This window comes from Pseudophryne corroboree, chromosome 5 (genome assembly GCF_028390025.1).
Source record: "Pseudophryne corroboree isolate aPseCor3 chromosome 5, aPseCor3.hap2, whole genome shotgun sequence".
In the NCBI taxonomy this organism is placed as follows: Eukaryota; Metazoa; Chordata; class Amphibia; order Anura; family Myobatrachidae; genus Pseudophryne; species Pseudophryne corroboree.
The window spans coordinates 378,978,742-379,000,931 of record NC_086448.1 but is presented as its reverse complement, the minus strand read 5'-3'; the positions used below and the strand labels follow the sequence as shown (position 1 = coordinate 379,000,931).

Here is a 22,190-nt window from a genome sequence, read left to right as displayed (position 1 = left end):
ACGTCAGAGAAATAAGATTTTAAACCTACCGGTAAATCTTTTTCTCCTAGTCCGTAGAGGATGCTGGAGACTCTGTAAGGACCATGGGGTATAGACGGACTCCGCAGGAGACATGGGCACTCTAAGACCTTTTAATGGGCGTGAGCTGGCTCCTCCCTCTATGCCCCTCCTCCAGACCTCAGTTATAGAACTGTGCCCAGAGGAGACCGACAGTACGAGGAAAGGAATTTTGTTAATCTAAGGGCGAGATACATACCAGCCCACACCACACACACCGTACAACATGGTATATACTAAACTAGTTAACATCATGAACAAACAGTATCAGCCAGAGACTGATCTCAACTGTAACATAACCCTTATGTAAGCAACAACTATATACAAGACAGAAAAAAAGGTAATACCTCCCTGCGCTGGAAATGTCACCGCTGCAAATATGTATATGTTCCGGAGTTATCGACCGGAAAATGAACAAATATACAGTGCACAGGTTATATACAAAAATGCGCTTAGACACTAGGTACAGTGAATATAGTTTCAAATACAGTTAGTTTTTCAGGAAACCTCACAGTTTTTGTCAAATGTTTCAGGGAATTTTCTCCAATCCGATGGCAAATAAAAGAAGGAAAACAAAAAAAGAAATTTCCAATGTGTAGTAATTCTTTAAGACATAAACAGAGTTATACAGCGGGAATGTGGGATGTGAATTCTCCCCTCCTCCGTGTCTGTGTATGATATTCTGGGACCACCCGGAAAGTGTATCAGTCAGAATTAACCAAATGCTCACTTCTTGCTTACTTCGACAAATGTATGTGGACTCCTATAAAGGTATCTTTCAAACTTCTAAGAGCAAAACTTCACTCTCAAAGACTCCTGATGTATGTGATTGTTCTCCAAGATGCGGAACATGGGAAAAAAGGTACACAAAAACAAATCCAATGTGTAGTATTTCTTAAGCACCCGTTACATGGGGTATGATGGATGAGGGAAGAAATGAAAAATAAAAATAAATCCCTTTTGCTCTGTGTCTTTATATCACGTAAGGGGACCACCCAAACACAAGTGATAGATCACGAATACAAGATGCTCACTCTTAGGCTTACATATAGACAGGTGAATGGACACACATAAAGGTATCTTTCAAACTTGAAATAATATATGTTTAAGAAAGATTCTTGATATCACACGCTTACACGTGATCTTACTTGAAGAATACGTGGTATGTTCACGTAGCGGGTTCTTTCAAATTATATCTGTAGTCAATTTCCACCAATAGCCGTACTCATAGCAAACGAGTTTTATTCCATAAAAATAAATAAAATATATACATTAAAAATAATAAGAGCCTGGGTCACCTTGCCTCGGCAGTTGTAGTAATCCTAAAAGAGGGCAAGAAACATATGAAGGATCCAAATGATCTTACCCAAAACTGCTGGGAGCCGCCAAAAGACAAAAGTCACCAAGTTCTTAACAAACAAGCATGCCACCAACGCGTTTCGGCTACTTTAGTCTTCCTCAGGGTGATAGTGAAGGTAGGATCCCAGAGCAATCTATTTATGCTCTGTGGGATCCCACCCCTTTGAATTGTATAATGGAGGAACTACAGATATATACTTAGGTAAAAGCCACAAAAATTGCCCATATGAATAGCCATGGCACAACAATATCCAACTGATATATAACTTACACAATTAAAATCACACAAAGGTTAATTTCATCAAATATACACCAAACAGGTTGTCAAATCCCGGTGGATTTTCTACATTTTTATGGATCTTGGGGAGTAGATAAAACACTGGTAGGCTCTGGTTTTTGTTAATAATAAAGCCAGCCTCTTTCTCATTGGTGGTATTGAGAGTTTTGTATTTACTAATTAAAGATTCCATTTCTTTCTGTATTCGTAAACTTGGATCTCCTTTCAAAATTTTGTATGTGGTTTTATCGTTAAGTTGACGTAAAGCCTCCTGTTCATAGTCCTCTTTGTTTATTATGACTATGCTGCCCCCTTTATCCGATGGTTTTATGATGATATTTTTGTTCTCCTCCAAAGATTTAATGGCGTCCTTTTCTTTCTTGGTTATATTTGGATATTTCTTCCCTTTAGGTATAATTTTTTCTAGATCATCTCCTACCAGTTTGTTGAATGTTTCCACATAACTTCCTTTCATATGTGAGGGAAAAAATGTGGATTTCGGTTTGAATATGTTCTTGATCTCAGAGCTCGCTTCTCTTTGTGAGATGAAAAATCTTTTTAGGGTGAGGTTTCTTGTGAACTATATCGAGGCACACTTTCCCTTTTTTATATAACCTTCAGAAATAAGGGCATTTCATTTGTTTATCAATACAAGTATGTTGATGTATTTTTATTGTTCATTTCAATAATATAAAAAAGGTTTTTAGGGTGCGTTACCACGACCCCGTAAAAGTGGAACGCACATATCCGGTATCCAGGGCCGGCTCCAGGCCTACTAGCACCCTGAGCGAGAAAATTTAAAAGTCCCCCCCCCCCCCCACCTATGCGCGCGCACTCCTGGAAAAGTGGGCGTGGCCTCTGAAAAAGTGGGCGTGGCCTCGCCCCCCAGCAGTGCCAGCTACACATGACATGCCCTCCAGCAGTGCCAGCTACACGTGACATGACTCCCAGCAGTGCCAGCTACACATGATAGTGTTCACTTTTTAGGGCAGGTTGCTGATCACAGGGAGGGCACATTTTTAAGTTAGGTGGGCAAAATGATGTACATATTGTAATGCTTGTTGTTCCCATTTCCACATGCTAAAGCATGGACAGTGCGCGCCAAAGGCGCGCAGCAAAAATTTAGGGGAGTTGCTTCGTGGGGAAGGTGCGTAGCCACATTATAGTGGCAATTCACATTACACCACACAGTAGTGCAGCTAATACACATTGCACCAGGTAGAACCTCCTATAAGAGCACGTTAGACACATTGCGCCAGGTAGAGCACTGAGACACACTGCCCAGCCACAGACGCCTAGCGGGAACACTACATGATATGCCCCCTAGCAGTGCCAGCTACACATGACATGCCCCCCAGCAGTGCCAGCTACAGGTGACATGCCCCCCAGCAGTGCCAGCTACATAAATGGCCACACAGTTCCAGATGGATAAATGCCCCCACAGCGCAGATATGCCCCCACAGTGCCAGATACATTAATGCCCTCACAGTGCAAGATATGCCCCCACAGTGCAAGAAATGCCCCCACAGTGCCAGATACATAAATGCCCCCACTGTGCCAGATACATAAATGCCCCCACGGTGCCAATACATAAATGCCCCCACGGTGCCAGATACATAAATGCCCCCACGGTGCCTGATACATAAATGCCCCCACGGTGCCTGATACATAAATGCCCCCACGGTGCCTGATACATAAATGCCCCCACGGTGCCTGATACATAAATGCCATCACGGTGCCTGATACATAAATGCCCCCACGGTGCCTGATACATAAATGCCATCACGGTGCCTGATACATAAATGCCCCCACGGTGCCTGATACATAAATGCCCCCACGGTGCCTGATACATAAATGCCCCCACAGTGCCTGATACATAAATGCCCCCACAGAGCCAGATAAATGCCCCCACAGAGCCAGATAAATGCCCCCACAGAGCCAGATAAATGCCCCCACATTGCCAGATAAATGCCCCCACAGAGCCAGATAAATGCCCCCACAGAGCCAGATAAATGCCCCCACAGAGCCAGATAAATGCCCCCACAGAGCCAGATAAATGCCCCCACAGTGCCAGATAAATGCCCCCACAGTGCCAGATAAATGCCCCCACAGTACCAGATAAATGCCCCCACATGCCCCCACAGTGCCAGAAATGCCCCCCACAGAGCCAAAAATGCCCCCTGTGTGCCAGAAATGCCCCCACAGTGCGGATCCCCCCCCAAAATACCTGCGGCGATGGGGAGGAGTACTGGTGTCCGCCTGTCCGAGTGCGGGAGTGCTGGCGGGCGGCCGGGCGAGTGAGCCTGGGTCTGGGTCCGGGTCCGGGCGTGCGGCCACTTGCGTGCGCTATGCACGTTGCGCGGCGCCGGCGTCTGACGTTCGACGCCGGCGCCGCGCGCACACACGGCGGGACGGGCCAATGCTATGCTGCACACACAGGGCCGGCTCCAGCATCGAATATGGCGGCGCCAGCGCGGCGCCCATTAAGGGTGGCGCCCTGCGCGGCCGCTCTATTCGAACATGCCTAGAGCCGGCCCTGCCGGTATCTCGCATCCGTGGAGCGCAATAGGGAGGAAGTACGTCATCCGAACTTCCTGTGTGCATCGCGCTGCCCCGTAGTATGCGTTCCACGCTGGCTCCGTTCATTTTAAACACGGAGACAGGAAATGATTCTCATTGGCTATTCGTATAGGTTGCTATGACAACCCGTTTGGTGTTTATTTGATGAAATTAACCTTTGTGTGATTTTAATTGTGTAAGTTATATATCAGTTGGATATTGTTGTGCCATGGCTAGTCATATGGGCAATTTTTGTGGCTTTTACCTAAGTATATATCTGTAGTTCCTCCATTATACAATTCAAAGGGGTGGGATCCCACAGAGCATAAATAGATTGCTCTGGGATCCTACCTTCACTATCACCCTGAGGAAGACTAAAGTAGTCGAAACGCGTTGGTGGCATGCTTGTTTGTTAAGAACTTGGTGACTTTTGTCTTTTGGCGGCTCCCAGCAGTTTTGGGTAAGATCATTTGGATTCTTCATATGTTTCTTGCCCTCTTTTGGGATTACTACAACTGCCGAGGCAAGGTGACCCAGGCTCTCATTATTTTTAATGTATATATTTTATTTATTTTTATGGAATAAAACTTGTTTGCTATGAGTACGGCTATTGGTGGAAATTGACTACAGATATAATTTGAAAGAACCCGCTACGTGAACATACCACGTATTCTTCAAGTAAGATCACGTGTAAGCGTGTTATATCAAGAATCTTTCTTAAACATCTATTATTTCAAGTTTGAAAGATACCTTTATGTGTCTCCATTCACCTGTCTATATGTAAGCCTAAGAGTGAGCATCTTGTATTCGTGATCTATCACTTGTGTTTGGGTGGTCCCCTTACGTGATATAAAGACACAGAGCAAAAGGGATTTATTTTTATTTTTAATTTCTTCCCTCATCCATCATACCCCATTTAACGGGTGCTTAAGAAATACTACACACTAGATTTGTTTTTGTGTACCTTTTTTCCCATGTTCCGCATCTTGGAGAAAAATCACATACATCAGGAGTCTTTGAGAGTGAAGTTTTGCTCTTAGAAGTTTGAAAGATACCTTTATAGGAGTCCACATACATTTGTCGAAGTAAGCAAGAAGTGAGCATTTGGTTAATTCTGACTGATACACTTTCCGGGTGGTCCCAGAATATCATACACAGACACGGAGGAGGGGAGAATTCACATCCCACATTCCCGCTGTATAACTCTGATTATGTCTTAAAGAACTACTACACATTGGAAATTTCTTTTTTTGTTTTCCTTCTTTTATGTAACAACTATATACAAGCCTTGCAGATTTAGTCCGCACTGGGACGGGCGCCCAGCATCCTCTACGAACTAGGAGAAAAAGATTTACTGGTAGGTTTAAAATCTTATTTTCTCTTACGTCCTAGAGGATGCTGGGGACTCCGTAAGGACCATGGGGTTTATACCAAAGCTCCAGACCAGGCAGGAGAGTGCGGATGACTCTGCAGCACCGATTGAGCAAACATGAGGTCCTCATCAGCCAGGGTATCAAACTTGCAGAATTTTGCAAAAGTGTTTGAACCCGACCACGTAGCTGCTCGGCAAAGCTGCAATGCCGAGACGCCTCGGGCAGCCGCCCAAGAAGAGCCCACCTTCCTAGTGGAATGGGCCTTTACCGATTTTGGTAACGGCAATCGAGCCGTAGAATGAGCCTGCTGAATCGTGTTACAGATCAAGCGTGCAATAGTCTGCTTAGAAGCAGGAGCGCCAACCTTGTTGGCTGCATACAGGACAAACAGTGCATCTGTTTTCCTAACCCGAGCCGTTCTGTCTATATAAATTTTTAAGGCCCTGACTATATCAAGGGACTTGGAATCCTCCAAGGCATCCGTAGCCACAGGCACCACAATAGGTTGGTTTATGTGAAAAGACGAAACCACCTTAGGCAGAAATTGAGGACGAGTCCTCAACTCTGCTCGATCCACATGGAAAATCAGATAGGGGCTCTTGTGCAACAAAGCCGCCAATTCGGACAATCGCCTTGCAGACGCCAAGGCCAACAACATGACCACTTTCCAAGTGAGAAACTTCAATTAAACTGCTTGAAGAGGCTCAAACCAGTGCGATTTAAGGAACTGTAACACCACGTTAAAGTCCCACGGTGCCACTGGGGGCACAAAAGGAGGTTGGATGTGCAGCACTCCCTTTACAAAAGTCTGGACTTCTGGGAGAGAAGCCAATTCCTTCTGAAAGAATATAGATAAGGCCGAAATCTGCACCTTAATGGAGCCTAACTTTAGGCCCATATCCACTCCTGTTTGTAGAAAATGGAGAAAACGGCCTAGCTGAAAATCTTCCGTAGGAGCATTCTTGGCTTCACACCAAGACACATATTTCCTCCAGATACGGTGATCATGCTTCGCCGTTACCTCCTTCCTAGCTTTAATTAGAGTAGGGATGACTTCCCCCGGAATACATTTCCTAGCTAGGATCTGGCGTTCAACCGCCATGCCGTCAAACGTAACCGCGGTAAGTCTTGGAACACACATGGCCCCTGTTGTAACAGGTCCTCCCTGGGAGGAAGAGGCCACGGATCCTATGTGAGCATTTCCTGAAGATCTGAATACCAGGCCCTTCGAGGCCAATCTGGAACAATGAGTATTGTCTGCACTCTTGTTCGTCTTATGATTCTCAATATTTTTGAGATGAGTGGAAGTGGAGGGAACACATAGACCGACTGAAACAGCCACGGTGTCACTAGGGCGTCCACTGCCACTGCCTGAGGGTCCCTCGACCTGGAACAATACATCCAAAGCTTTCTGTTGAGGCGTGACGCCATCATGTCTATTTGTTACCTCTGCAAAGACTCCTTGATGAAGTCCCCACTCCCCTGGATGGAGATCGTGCCTGCTGAGGAAGTCTGCTTCCCAGTTGTCTACTTCCGGAATGAAAACTACTGATAGAGCGCTTACATGAATTTCCGCCCAGCAAAGAATCCTGGTGGCTTCCGCCATTGCTGCTCTGCTCCTTGTCCCACCCTGGCGGTTTACATGCGCCACGGCTGTGATGTTGTCTGACTGGATCAGAACGGGTAGGTTGCGAAGAAGATTCTCTGCCTGCTTCAGGCCGTTGTATATGGCCCTTAATTCCAGCACATTGATGTGTAGACAAGCCTCCTGGCTTGACCATATTCCCTGAAAATTTTTTCCCTGGGTGACCGCTCCCCATCCTCGGAGGCTCGCATCCGTGGTCACGTGAACCCAATCTTGAATTCCGAACCTGAGACCCTCTAGAAGGTGAGCACTCTGGAGCCACCACAGGAGAGAGACCCTGGCCCTGGGGAACAGGCGTATCCTCCGATGCATCTGGAGATGGGACCCTGACCACTTGTCCAGAAGGTCCCACTGAAAAGTTCTTGCATGGAACCTGCCGAATGGAATGGCCTCGTAGGCCGCCACCATTTTTCCCAATACTCGAGTGCATTGATGAACTGACACTCTTTTTGGTTTCAGCAGGTCCTGGACCATGTTCTTGAGTTCCTGGGCCTTTTCCATTGGGAGAAAAACCCTCTGTTTTTTCCGTGTCCAGAATCATGCCCAAAAACGACAGCCGAGTTGTCGGAAACCAACTGCGACTTTGGCAGATTTAAAATCCAGCCGTGTTGTTGTAGTACTCTCAGGGAGAGAGACACGCTTTTTAGTAAATGTTCTCTTGATCTTGCTTTTATCAGGAGATCGTCCAAGTATGGGATCATTTCCGCCATTACCTTGGTGAAAATTCTCGGGGCCGTGGAAAGACCAAACGGCAACGTCTGAAACTGGTAATGACAATCCTGTACAGCGAATCTCAGGTACGCCTGATGAGGATATATGGGGACATGAAGGTATGCATCCTTTATGTCTAATGACACCATAAAATCCCCCCCTTCCAGGCTGGAGATCACTGCCCGGAGAGATTCCATCTTGAATTTGAACCTCTTCAAATATAGGTTTAGGGATTTTAGATTCAGAATTGGTCTGACTGAGCCATCCGGCTTTGGGACCACAAATAGGGTTGAATAAAACCCCTTCCCCTGTTGCAATAGGGGAACCTTGATAATCACTTGCTGTTGACACAGCTTTTGTATGGCAGCTGAAACTATTGCTCTCTGGGGGAGAAGCTGGCAAGGCCGATTTGAAAAATCGGTGTGGAGGCACATCTTCGAACTCCAGTTTGTAGCCTTGGGATACAATTTTGACTACCCAAGGATCCAAGTCTGACTGAACCCAGACCTGGCTGAAGAGTTGAAGACGTGCCCCTACCGGTGCGGACCCCGCAGCGGAACCCCAGCGTCATGCGGTGGATTTTGTAGAGGCCGGGGAGGACTTTTGCTCCTGGGAACTAGTCGTAGCTGGTGTTCTTTTCCCTCTACCTCTGGCGAGGAAGGATGAGCCACGCCCCTTTCTGAACTTATGAGACCGAAAAGACTGCATCTGATATTGAGGTGTTTTCTTTTGCTGTGGGGGAACGTAAGGCAAAAAAGAAGACTTACCCGCGGTAGCTGTGGAAACAGGGTCCGCGAGGCCCTCCCCAAATAAAACTTCACCCTTGTAAGGTAAAGCCTCCATATGTCTCTTTGAGTCAGCATCACCAGTCCATTGACGGGTCCACAGGGACCTTCTAGCAGAAATTGCCATGGCATTGGCTCTTGAACCCAAAAGACCTCTCTCGCAGCCTCCCTCATATATAACGCTGTGTCCTTGATGTGACCTAAGGTCAATAAAATACTATCTTTATCTAGGGTGTCCATGTCAGATGACAAGTTATCTGCCCTAGCTGCAATTGCACTACCCACCTATGCCGACACTACTGCCGGTCTGAGCAGGGCTCCCGTAGTCGCATAAATTGCTTTTAAGGTAGTTTCTTGCCTGCGATCCGCAGGATCCTTTAGGGTCGCCGTGTCCAGGGACGGTAGGGCCACCTTCTTGGACAAGCGCGTCAAGGCCTTGTCCACCGTGGGTGAGGATTCCCACCGTAACCTGTCCTTTGAGGGGAAAGGATACGCCATAATAATTCTCTTGGGAACCTGCAGTCTCTTGTCTGGAGTTTCCCAAGCTTTTTCAAATAAAGCGTTCAGCTCATGAGAAGGGGGAAACGTTACCTCAGGTTTCTTTTCCTTAAACATGCAGACCCTTGTGTCAGGGACAGAGGGGTCCTCTGTGATATGTAATACATCTTTTATTGCAATAATCATGTATTGAATACTCTTGGCCACCCTTGGGTGTAACCGTGCATCATCATAGTCGACACTGGAGTCGGAATCCGTGTCAGTATCAGTGTCTGCTATCTGGGTAAAGGGACGTTTATGGGACCCTGAAGGGTCTTGTGACACCGTAAGAGCCATGGATGGACTCCCTGCCTGGTCTTTGGACTCTGCCTTGTCCAATCTCTTAAGTAATAAAGCCACACTAGCATTCAAAACACTCCACATGTCCACCCAATCCGCCGTCGGCTGTGCCGACGGAGACACTACCACCATCTGCTCTGCTTCCTCCCTAGACGAGCATTCCGCTTCAGACATGTCGACACACGCGTACTGAGACCCCCACACACACTGGGATATATGGATATGGGGACAGACCCACAATAAGGCCCTTTGGAGAGACAGAGAGAGAGTATGTCAGCACACACCCAGCGCCACTTCGTTCTGAAACAAAGTCCCAGACCTGTAAGCGCTTTTTATAACAAATTTAGCACCAAATCAATGTGCCCCCCTCGTTTCTGCCCCCTGTTACTTGTACAGCAGGGGAAGAGTCCGGGAGCAGCTTCTCTGCAGCAAGCTGTGGAGAAAATGGCGCTGGTTAGTGCTGAGGGATCAAGCTCCGCCCCCTCGATGGCGGGCTTCGGTCCCGCTATTTGTTTGTACTGGCGGGGTTTTTATATATACTGCCTCCGCAGTGTCTATATATTTGTGCCAGTCTAATATGAGGCCATAATTGCTGCCCAGGGCTCCCCCCCCTGCGCCCTTGCTGTGCCTTGCGTGTGTGTGGGAGCAATGGCGCGCAGCGCGACCACTGCGCGGTACCTCAGTGAAGATCTGAAGTCTTCTGCCGCCTTTGAAGCCTTCTTGTTTCCTATACTTACCCGGCTTCTATCTTCCGGCGCTGTGAGGAGGACGGCGGCGCGGCTCCGGGACGAACAGCAAGGACGACACCTGTGTTCCGACCCTCTGAAACTAATGGTGTCCAGTAGCCTAAGAAGCAGAGCCCATCAGTCCAGGAAAGTGGGTCTGCTTCGCTCCCCTCAGTCCCCCGAAGCAGGGAGTCTGTTGCCAGCAGTGCTCCCTGAAAATAAAAACCTAACAAAAGTCTTTTCTAGAGAAACTCAGTAGAGCTCCCCTAGTGTGCAACCAGTCTCCTCTGGGCACAGGATCTAACTGAGGTCTGGAGGAGGGGCATAGAGGGAGGAGCCAGCTCACACCCATTAAAAGGTCTTAGAGTGCCCAAGTCTCCTGCGGAGCCCGTCTATACCCCATGGTCCTTACGGAGTCCCCAGCATCCTCTAGGACGTAAGAGAAAAGGGGGAAACGGGAAAGGAAAGGGAAGGGAAAGGAGGAAGGGGAGGACAATACTGCTATAATCCGTGCTGTTGACAGTAGAACAGAACAAATAGGACAAGAAGGACTCCAGTCACATAACTTTAGAAAATAAATATTAACAAGAGGCGAGCTTCAATCCCTCCCAAGTGTCCTGAAATTTGGCTACCGAGTCTTGAACCAGGGTAGTGAGGGATCTAGGGATCCTTTCCAGTGGTTTGCACGACAAGGCGTGTAAGGGGCTAACAGGGGAGGAAATCCGAAGAATGTTCCGGACGAGGGTGAGGGTGTCATTCCAATAGGAACTAATCAACGGGCAGTCCCACCACACATGCAAGAAAGAGCCTGTGGCTCCACACTGTCTCCAGCAGAGATCTGAGCATGTTGGAAAGATTTGATGTAACCTCTCAGGGACCATATACCACCTCGAGTAGACTTTGAAAGCATTTTCCTTAAGATTCATGTTTATGGAGGTCTTGTCCTTGGCTATCATACACCTGATCTCCGCCCACTCCTCCTCCTCCTCCTCCTCCTCCAAGGACACTCCCAAGTCTTGTTCCCAGGCCAATTCAAATGATTCCTTAGGAGATGAGGGGCCGGCCCCTGTGCCTTGGGTCATAAATACAAATACGCTGAAACGGGTGAGGTTTTCTAAGGGTACCAGATTCAGTAGAAGAGCGCACAAAGCTAGTAATTTGCAAATAGTCAAAATATCGGATTTCATAAATACCGTATTTCTCACGTAGAGGTGAGACATTTTTCGGAGCAAAATGCCCGGAGATATGGAAGATCCTGTTTATGCCTGCTTCAACCCAAGGGTGCATGTAGGATGATATACAACCCATAGGAAAATGGGGATTACGCCAGAGGGGAGGGATAAGGTGCTAAATCAAATTTCTTAAACTATCCCACACCTTCAGAACAGAATGGACGCAAGGGGTATCATGTACCGAGGCCGGTCACAAGTGTGGCAGAAGCCTCGGAAGGAAATTAAACGAGCAGTAATTAATAAGTGCACTTTCCAGGGACACCCACTTCTTACTACCCTCAGGTGAGTGCGAGGCGGTGAGGAGTATCAACTGCGTACCTTGAAAATATCGTTCAAATATAGGGAGGCCCAAACCGCCGGCAGTCGACGATTTAGAGAGGCACGATCTACGGAGTCTGGGGCATTTGTTGAACAAATAAATTTGCCACACACAGATTGCACCGTACGGAGATATGCAGTCGGGAACAGACAGAGCAGCCACGGCAAAACAGTCATTTTAATGGAATTAATTCTACCAGTCCATGAAATACACAAGGAATCCCATTTAGCCAAGTCCTTCCTGATATTTTGTAGAAGCGGGAGAAAATTGGCTTTGAACAACTGATCATAGTATTTCATTATCTGGATCCCCAGGTATCTAATGGATTGAGGCCGCCAAATAAACTAAAAATTTGTTTCCAAAAGCTTCACAGTATCAGCGGGAAGGTGAAATGCTAGTGCCTCGGATTTAGTACTATTAATTTTGTGTCCTGATAACCTACCAAACCACGAAAGTGCGGTATGCAAGTTAGGGAGTGAGGTCAGAGGTGAGGACAGGGAGAGCAGGACATTATCTGCAAAAAATGAGATATTTTATATTGGGTACCAAGGACAACAATCCCTTTAATATCTGGTTGTAGCTTAATGTGGGCTGCCAGTGGTTCGATGCTAAGGGCATATAACAGGGGCGATACAGGACATCCCTGTCTGGTGCCATTACCTAAACCGAAGGATGGGGAAGAGAGCCCATTGGTAGAGACAGATGCCATGGGGCTGTGGTATAAAGCTTGAATTGCAGATAGAAAGTTACCGCAGAAACCACAGGATCGCAGAGTTTGAAACAGAAACGGCCAGGACAGGCGGTCAAAGGCCTTCTCAGCATCCAATGGCAGAAGAATGGATGGCAGTTTGTGTTTATTAATAAACGTAATCAGGTTGACTGTGTGCCTCGTGTTGTCAAGGGACTGTCTAGTTGAAACAAATCACACTTGGTCGGCGTCCATCAATTGGACCAAATAAGTATTCAACTGGATTGCTAGAATCTTAGCAAATAACTTAATGTCTGCATTAAGAAGAGAAATTGGCATATAGCTGGTGCAACTAGTCGGGTCCTTTCCAGGTTTAGGCAACACAATGATCACTGATTTTAGGGAGTCTGCATGGAAACGTTCACCAAGCATTATTTTATTAAAAACAGTGAGCAGATGGGACCAATGAACCTGAAAAGGATTTATAGTAGGACATGGGGAATCCATCCGGCCCAGATGCTTTAGATGGTTTTTGAGATTTCGGGGCCGCATCAAATTCCTTGATTCATATGGGAGAGTTCAACTTGCTAACTGCGGAGGTAGGAAGGCGAGGAAGGTTACAGGCATCCAGATAATCTTGGGCCACCGTGGATGGTAGTTCAGGGCCTCTCACAGGTTCTACAAGATTATAAAGAGATTTGTAGTAAGAATAGAAGGATTCGTTAATAGAACCCGGGTCTTAGCTAAGAACATCTGAACCATTTCTAAGAGCCAGGATGATCTGCGAAGCCTTTTTGGCTCTAAGAGTGGCCGCTAATAGGGAATCAGATTTGTTACTTTTTTTTATAAAATCTTTGGTTTAAATACCTAAGGGATTTCGTTCCGCGAGGAGGGATTAAAGCTCGCCTCTAATACTTTGAATCTGACGGAGTACCTGTGGCAAGTGGGATTATGTACACACTCAAGCTGGGTCAGTTGAGAGGTGAGAGTAGTCAGTCGCTCAGTCTGTTGCATTTTTCTATGTGTGGCATATTTAATCATTGCCCCTCTAATGACAGCCTTATGTGCTTCCCAGATTGTAGGGAAGGGAACATCTGCAGTGACATTGTTATTAAAATAATCCTCTATTTTGGATTTAATTTGCTCCTTATAATGGGGAATGCGGATGAGAGTCTCATTCAACCGCAAGGTAGGGGGGCCTCCTGGGGATTCTAGAAGATCTATGGTGGCCAGAACTATCGCATGGTCAAACCAAACGGTAGGAACAATGTCAACCTTTGCCAAGGTTTGTAGTAGCCCACTACAACCAAGAATTATGTCAATTTGTGAATACGAACCATGGGGATTGGAAAAGAATGTGTAATCCCTGGAGGTCAGATAATGCGTCCGCCACGTATCGAAGCGACCAGCATCGGTCATGTGTTTCCTAAGATTTCCCAGAAGAGGGCGTGGAAGAGGAGAACGTCGTGGGGTACTCCTATCCAATTTGGGCAAAATTACAGAATGAAAGTCCCCACCAACCGAAAGGATACCTCTACGGAGGGACTGAAGTTCCAGAAAGAGTTATCGGAAAAAGCTACGTTGGAACACATTGGGTGCGTACAGATTTACCAAAGTCACAGTCCGAGGGCCCAATTGACACACCATAATGATATACCGCCCTTCCGTATCTACAGTAGTATAAAGAACCTGGGAGGGTACTGACGATCGTATCATAATAGCTACCCCCTTCTTCTTGGAGGCGTGGGAAGAATACAGAACCGTGATGGATGAGAACCTTTTTTAAAATGGGTTTCTTGAAGGAACACAATGTCCCCATGATGAGTATTGAGTGTATCGTATAGGAGATAACGTTTGGCGGGGGAGTTCAAGCCCTTAACGTTCATAGAGAGCACATTGAAAGGCATGATGTCGGACGGAACACCCACTCACCCAGGTATACACAATCTATAAATACTGTAAATGCTCAGAGAATTATAAAGAGAGCAGTGTTGGAGATGGGGGTAGTAATACACTAGAAGGTAAAGAAAAGAAAAAAAAAAGGGGGAGGGGGGAGGAAGTTACGAACTAAATAATGCATCACAAGGAAAAGAAGGGTTCACAGAGGCCAGGTCTCAAGGGGGAGCTGGAAGGGGAGTAAGGTATGCTTCAGCAAAAAGGACCCAGGTATTGGGAGGGCTGCAATAATATTACCAGTAAATAGGAATACAAAGACAGCAGAGGGAGCAGGATAGCTCTCAAGAAAGTCCCAGGTGTAGAGGGGGTGACAGAGGCTAAGTGGACTGGAGACTGTCCACCCGAAACCAGAAAACAATGAACACAAAAAAAAACCCAACTACAAATAGGCGAACAGTAAAAACATTATACAAAACGAAAATCGGTAGCAATAACTATACCATGTTGGCAAGCAGGTTAACATGACAAAGTAAGAGCGTAGGGAAAACCCGTCTACCGTCAGTACTGTGTAGCGCAATTCAGGAGGACAATAGGTGTACAAAAAAAAAGCGGAACAAAATATCAATGGTAACAATAAATAAAGGTAGTAGCAAATAAACCAGCATCACCTCGTACTGGGTGTAACATATACTGAGGACATCAGACATAATCACAGAACCTCCGATCACCTATGTAAAGTCCATTTTCAAGATCTAGACGGATTACCAGAGGATGGACTGACCCCAGTCGCTGATAGCTGAAGTCTATGGTTCAGGTCTTTCCCCTCCTTAGGATCCCTCACCGACACCGGGCGGCCATTTACATCAACTATGAGGCGAAAAGGGAATCCCCACTTACTGCATATCCATTGTCCCAAAGAATCGACGTGGTATCACGCAATTCCCTGCGCTTAATGATGGTGGAAGGAGTCAAATCCTGGAAGATGTCGGTGCGATCCCTCGAAAAATATGCGTGGCATTGCTCTGCTAGAGGCAGACACCTGTTCCTTAGTCTTGAAGGATAGGAATTTAATCACCACATCCCTGGGGGGGGGGGGGGTCACCATCTCTAGGTTTCAGCTGGAGGGCCCTGTGTGCCCGTTCAATATAACATGGTTGATCCTTGAGAAGGCACAAGCATCTGGAATAAACAAAGAAGGTAAGGTTCCATGAGGGGCAAGTGATTCTGGGACATTCCGAATGCGGAGATTACATCTCCTTTCTATATTTTCGAGATCTTCTGTTTTATCACAGAGAAATTCCACTTCACAGTAAAGATAATTCACTTCCTGAGAGAATTCCAGTAGACCCTTTAGAGTTAGAGTCCACCTTAGATTCCACTGCAGTTGTGCGGTTGGAAAGAGAGGCCAAATCACTTCGTAGATCTGCAAACAGTTGCTGGAAATTGGAAGTGAGGGTTTTATTCAAATCCGCCATCATGGCATGAATGTAATTTTTAGTTGCAAAAGAATCACCAGGCGCGACATCTGCGCCAAGAGATTCCGCTGGGGAAGCAGGCGGTGAGTCAGAGGGGTGATGTGATGTTCTGGAAAGGTGTTGCATTATACCCTGTTGGGGATTTTTTGGTTTACCCCTTTGTTGTTATTTTTGGACAAAGTGAGACACGGTCAATAAAGACGTAGTAAACAAGCGGGGCAGCAGAGGTTCCGGGTGAACAAGAGGAGACGATTTCAGAACATATCAGGCTTGGGCATACCCCACAAAGTGATAGATCCTTCCGGTAACAAGCGCTGGAGGATAGACTATCCAGCTACCATGGGCCGGGCCAGTGCTGAGTAACAGTACAGTCAAGCACAGCAGGCAAACCCAAAAGCCAGCAGCTGTGTGGCAATGCAGCTTCAGTCCTGTAGTAAATGCCATGCCTGACTCCAGTGAGACACTGCAAAACATGGACAAACAGTACAAAAAAACTCAGGAAAGCAAGGGGGGGGGGGGGGGGGGGGGGTGAGAAAGTCCCAGTTGCATGCGTTATAGGAGAAAAGGTGTGTTTACTGCCAAACTTATCCACAGCACAAGCAAGGTCAGCCTTATTTAGAAATGCAGGTAGTGCAGAATGTGGGACCCTGTTTCAGCAGCAAAGGTAAATGGTGCATAGAGCCAGAGCTTCACCTCCAGTAATGATATGGCCCACTGCACTGGGGGCACACTGTGTGGTTATATGGGGGACTTAGGGGGGAGTATATCCTCCCAACTGAGCCCCTGCCGTCTGTATCTGTCCTGCAGGTCAAATCCCCTGTATCCTGTTGTGGGTATGCATGGGCAGCAGAAGGAGGGCAGGGAGTTCAGCAGCACAGAGCGGGCTCCGGCGTCCGAGTCACCCCAGGAGAGGGCAGCGGGTCTCCAAATCCGGAAGCCACGTCCAAGATAGCTGGCACGGCGCTCTCCGGGAGCCAATACTGGGGACCAGCCACTGATGACTCCCTTCCCAGCAGCTCTGTAGCACTCGGGGGCAGCGGTCTGCAGCCGCCCGGGTAGGGGAGGAAGGGTCGGAAGCGGCGGCGGCCAGCAGGGGCGATCAGTGCGAGGCTCCAGAAGCTGTCAGTGGCAGGACCCAAAAATCGAGGCCGCGGCTTCACCCTGAGGTAGGCCACAGGGTATATGACCACTGGAAGGAGCCACAGGCTGACTTCTTAGAGCCCCCCAGGACGATCCCTTGGAGAAAATGGGCACTGATGGGGGGGGAATGAGGACTGCTGGGGAACACTGTAGTCATCCAAAAAGCCAGTTTGGAGAGCTGGAATACAGGAGCTAGGAAAAAACGTGGCTGCTCCCTGTGCTAGCCAGGCCACCTCCCAATTTGCTGCTTTTTTAATGTCAAAAATATCTTTTCACGCTGCACACGAAGGAGGATGCTGTGGATGTGAGGCCCATTTTAAGTGAATACACCCTTACACCTCATTTCATGTGAACACAAAATGGGAAGATTTTAAAAGATCTCTTTGGGGGCAACTCCATGCAAGTTGTGAGCTAATGAGCTAAAGTGGTTGCATCGGGATGGCTCAGTGCATCTAAATTGCTCCCAATGATGCTAATATTCTCATAATAATGCTGCTGTGATCTAGTCACAGGATTACAGTGATCAGTTCATACTAATAAAATATATTTTCTAGTCAGCATCTAAAAGGGAAGGCTACTGATATGTTTATTACTGTGTACTTATTATTTTTATTTCATTACCTATTAATAACACAGTCCCGCCATGTACTGTAATGTGTTTGTATTGCGTACTGATTTGTAAGCATTTTTTAGTACGACTGTGAAGCTGTGCAGTGGCAGAACTTGTGAGTGGTGAGCCCAGGCGCAAAACTATAATTTGGTCCCCCCTCATCCACCCCAACCCAAGTTCACAATATGCCAGATGGCAGTGGGTGACAGCCTATGGCAGGGCGAGGCAGAGGTTGACATAGAGAGGCAGAGGGTGACAACAGAAGGCAAGGGGAGGCAGAGGGTGATGAAGAGGGTGACAAGGAGAGACAGTAGATGACAGGGGTACAAAGACAAAGTCATGCTTTATATGCAGAGAACAGGGGGTATGTGCCTTGGTGGGGGCAGGAACACAGTGGTCTCTTGTGCTTTCCTCAGTTTGGCAGGCAGTCTCTGACGGTGCCAGTTACACTGGTTGTGAGCCGCCTTTAATTCACAGACAGTAGTGAATTAGAAATTATGTACAGCTGTCTGTTAACTAGAGACCGTGCGTGTCTGTGATCATCAGTGCTGATAGGTTGCTGGACTCCTCTATCAGTCCAGAACACACAAGGTCAGCCTTGCCTCCCTAAGGTAAGGGGAAGGTTCCTCAGACAGTGAGGCCCACCCTGCTCTCTGCACTGGGCCATTATCTGGCATTGCTCAAAATGGTTTACAGGGGGCCCAGGAGACAACTAAATGCTGGTCTGGGCAGTGTTGGGACCCTGCATGAAGCTGCTGCACCACTGGTAGTTCCACCTCTGAACCTGAGACAATCAGTACAAATCTGCTCCTGGTGTCTGCTGGAATAAGGTGTAGGATGCACGCAGAGCTGGATGCATCTCATTGAAGGCTGAATAAATAGCAAAAAGGTATAGTATCCTCCCCAAGAACATTTTACATTTGTGATTAGACGCACCTCGTGCAAGGTTTACTGCATTGGCCCAATTATATACACAAACATAAGTTACATAAAATACATGTAACACAAACACACAAATATAAAATTCCACATTTTAGAACAAGACAAATATGTTATTTGTTTGTATGGATTATAAAAAGACAGCATCTGAATCGTGTAATCTGATTCATGTCATTTTTTTTAAGATGCTTTGACCCGTGTAACATACTGCACAGAGATCAATCTCATAATAGCATAACATAGCACATTGTTGTTTTTGTTGTTTGCGATGCATGCCGTCAGTCATAGCAAACGTAAGTGTTTATTAGCGCTGTATGCTTGAAGAAAATTGCAAAGGACAGCTTTCCCGATAAGAGATGTCCTTTGCGATAGAAAGACTTCCATGTTTAATGAAACCTGTAGGAGAAAGCAATGTAGTATTCCTATACATGTAGGCACTGCATAATCTTTTGCCAGTATTTCTTTAATCACCCTATTTGAATCAGGGACGTGCAGTCAGGGGAGGCAGTGCCTCCCCTGTCATTAATGATTACAATAATAAAAAGAAGATACTTATGACACATATTCTGTGTCATATGTATCCTCTTTATATTAATTTAATCATTGTAGTCCATGTAATACGTTTGGAAGGCACTGACAGCTAGTGCCTCCCGTAGCCAGTGGGAACAGGACAAAGCGGGGGGCAGGGCCATGCGCTGGGCTGTAAAATCCCATTGAAAAAAACAGTGAAAGCGGCACATATACAAGTGCCTAGTTGACAGGGACGGGCTTTTAGTCCACATCAAAACACCCCCCTGTCAGCGAGGCACATGTAATTGGACAGCGGATCCAGTGCTCGATCCGCTGGTCCAATCACCGATATGAGCACTCCCCTCTCTTAATTCCCTCTGACTGCTCCCTTGCTGGTGGTGCTGTGAGCCTGACGGGAGCCGCCCGCGCCTGGTGCTCTCCGTTAACCAGCAGCAGCAGATAATCGGCGGCAGTGGACCCGGAGGCAGCGGCGGTAAATCGGCGGTGATGGACCCGGAGGCAGTGGCGGTAAATCGGCGGCGGTGGACCCGGAGGCAGTGGCGGTAAATCGGCGGCGGTGGACCCGGAGGCAGCGGCGGTAAAGCACTTACCCGGAGGCGGCTGGAGAGCCAAGTGCCGCAGCACATAATCGGCGGCCGCGGACTCGGAGGCAGCGGCGGTAAAGTGCATTATGCAGCGGCGGCCGGCGCTCTCCTCCTCCTGCTGAACTCCCCCGCCAGCGGCTCTGCACACGGGACGCAGGTGAGAGTGGCTAGGGGAGAAAGTGGCAGGTATTGTCACTGATTCCATTCAGGGCTGGATTAATGACTGGGGGGGCCCCTTTAAATAAAATGGTAAAAGTTTATATATCTGCACAAACACAGAGCAAGAGAGAGGTGGGGACACGAAGACAGAGAGGCATGGAGGGGAGAGAGGGGGCATGGAGAAAGGGGGGCAAAGGGAGAGAGAGGCATGGGGATAGACAGAGAAGGGGGCATGGGAAAGAGAGGGTACATGGAGAGAGAGGCATTGGGGAAAGAGACAGGCATGGAATGAGAGGGCTGAAATAGAATGAGAGACTGGGCAGAAGAGATTGCACTCACGTGCCCAGAAGACCTGAAGGTCGGTGGGAGGCCACTGCGTTGTCTATCCGGCTAGACGCTGGCCAGGGATATGCAGTGACTGTGGCGGGTTCCCCGCATTCAGGCTTTAGGCGGCCGTGAGGGGGTAGGCGGGAGGCGGTTGGAACATGGATTGTGACGCGTTATACTGACTGGATCCCGCTGGAGGAACATCAGTGTGGAAGATACTGTCAGTGCTCACTCGACCCCCGCTGACACCACCCAGGAGACTGACTTCACTGAAGCTCCTCGGCGGCTGAGCTGTTCCCTAACAGCAGCCGGAGACAGCTAAATGCTTTAGTTTTATGTGAGCAGTAGAGAGTCTGGGGGCAGTGTGTGGGGGCTACTAATGTGTGGGGTCCCGGGACGACCACCCCTGTGGCCCCGATTCAAAGTGCTCTCCGTATTCTGGCTGCTAAACTATTGAACATATTTTGATGGTAGTTGTTTCTTCAGCATCACCATCAACATTGGTAGTTTGTTGTGAGCAATATAACCCTCGTTGTAACTGGTGGAACAGCTTAATGTATGGTTATACTGTATATCATCATGTGGGTATCGGAATCCTGGCACGCAGTTATTGTGTCTCTGTAATACCCATGTGTACTGAATGTCATTTCTTCCCTTTTATTTGGTGCATAAATGACGTGCGTTTTAAGTGTAACTGGCACTACAGGGGGCATAAGTGTAACTGGGAATACAGGAAGCATTACATGTAACTGGCACTACAGGAAGCATTACGTGTAATTGGCACTATACTGGGGCATTACGTGTATCTGGCACTATAGTGGGGCATTACATGTAACCGACACTATACTGGGGGCATTACGTGTAACTGGCACTATACTGGGGCATTCAATTTATCTGGCAGTATACTAGGGCATTACATGTAACTGGCAGTATATTAGAGCATTACTTTTATCTGGAACTATACTGGGGCATTAGGTGTAAGGAGCACTACTGTGGGCATTATGAGTAAGGCTGCCAATTGTGTATTTAGGGGGGGGTGATAATACAGTATATATATATATATTTGTCATTTGATAACACGAAATACAGTATAGTTTCGAGGCCACATCCACTTTCCTAGGAGCGCGCGCACATTGGAGAGAGGGGAGGACACTTCAAAAGATCTCGCTCAGGGTGCTAGTAGGCCTGGAGCTGTCTTGGTACTTTGGAGTCTGTCCTGTAATCACAGTATATACACAATATGCAGTACCAGCCCATCCCCCCCATATACGTTCCTAAAAAGTGAGCTGAGGTTTGTATTCTTTTGCTGCTGGGGATGTACTGGAGAAGCCAGTGCCTCTCCAGCCATTGACCTCACCGCACGTCACTGATTTGAATGGTTCATATTCTACATCGAACAGCTGCGTGGCCAACACTATATACTTCTGACTGCCTACAGTCTTGTCAGCTACTGTACTGTCCTACTGCCACTATTCCAGAAGAAAAGGCAGAGGTCTCCTACAGATGTGTCCTCATACATCTTGCCTCAATACGCCACGCAGTGGGAGATGCCTGGTGTGAGTGAACGGACAGATCCAGTGCAACTCCATTAGCGTCAAGCAGTTTTTGTTTTCTATTTTGCTGAAAATGTGACGTATTTGCATCGCTATGTGAATAAGACGCACAAGCAGACACTGTTGATAAATAATATGCGGTATGCCTATATTCTGTGTGCGACCGTGACTGTATCTGCATACGAAATGCTACAGTACTTTACAGGGGATGACCCCAACCCCCTTACAGTGTTTACTAGGAAAACACTGTAGCATGGCATTTCATATGCAGGTACAGCTACAGTCGCACACAGAATATATGCAAGCTGCATATCATTTTAGTCAGCATAAGCTGCTTGTGCGTTCTATTCACATCGTTTTGCAACGCATTTTAATGAAAAAGGTCACATGAAAAGACATTCGGCGTTAC

The 22,190-nt window shown here is 47.3% G+C and overlaps 1 protein-coding gene across 3 annotated transcripts in view; it reads right to left on the bottom strand.

Annotated features, from left to right (window-relative positions):
• Positions 1-22,190, bottom strand: part of TNS3 (tensin 3) — a 1,058,399-nt gene that overhangs the window by 514,603 nt on the left and 521,606 nt on the right. The window lies entirely within an intron of this gene.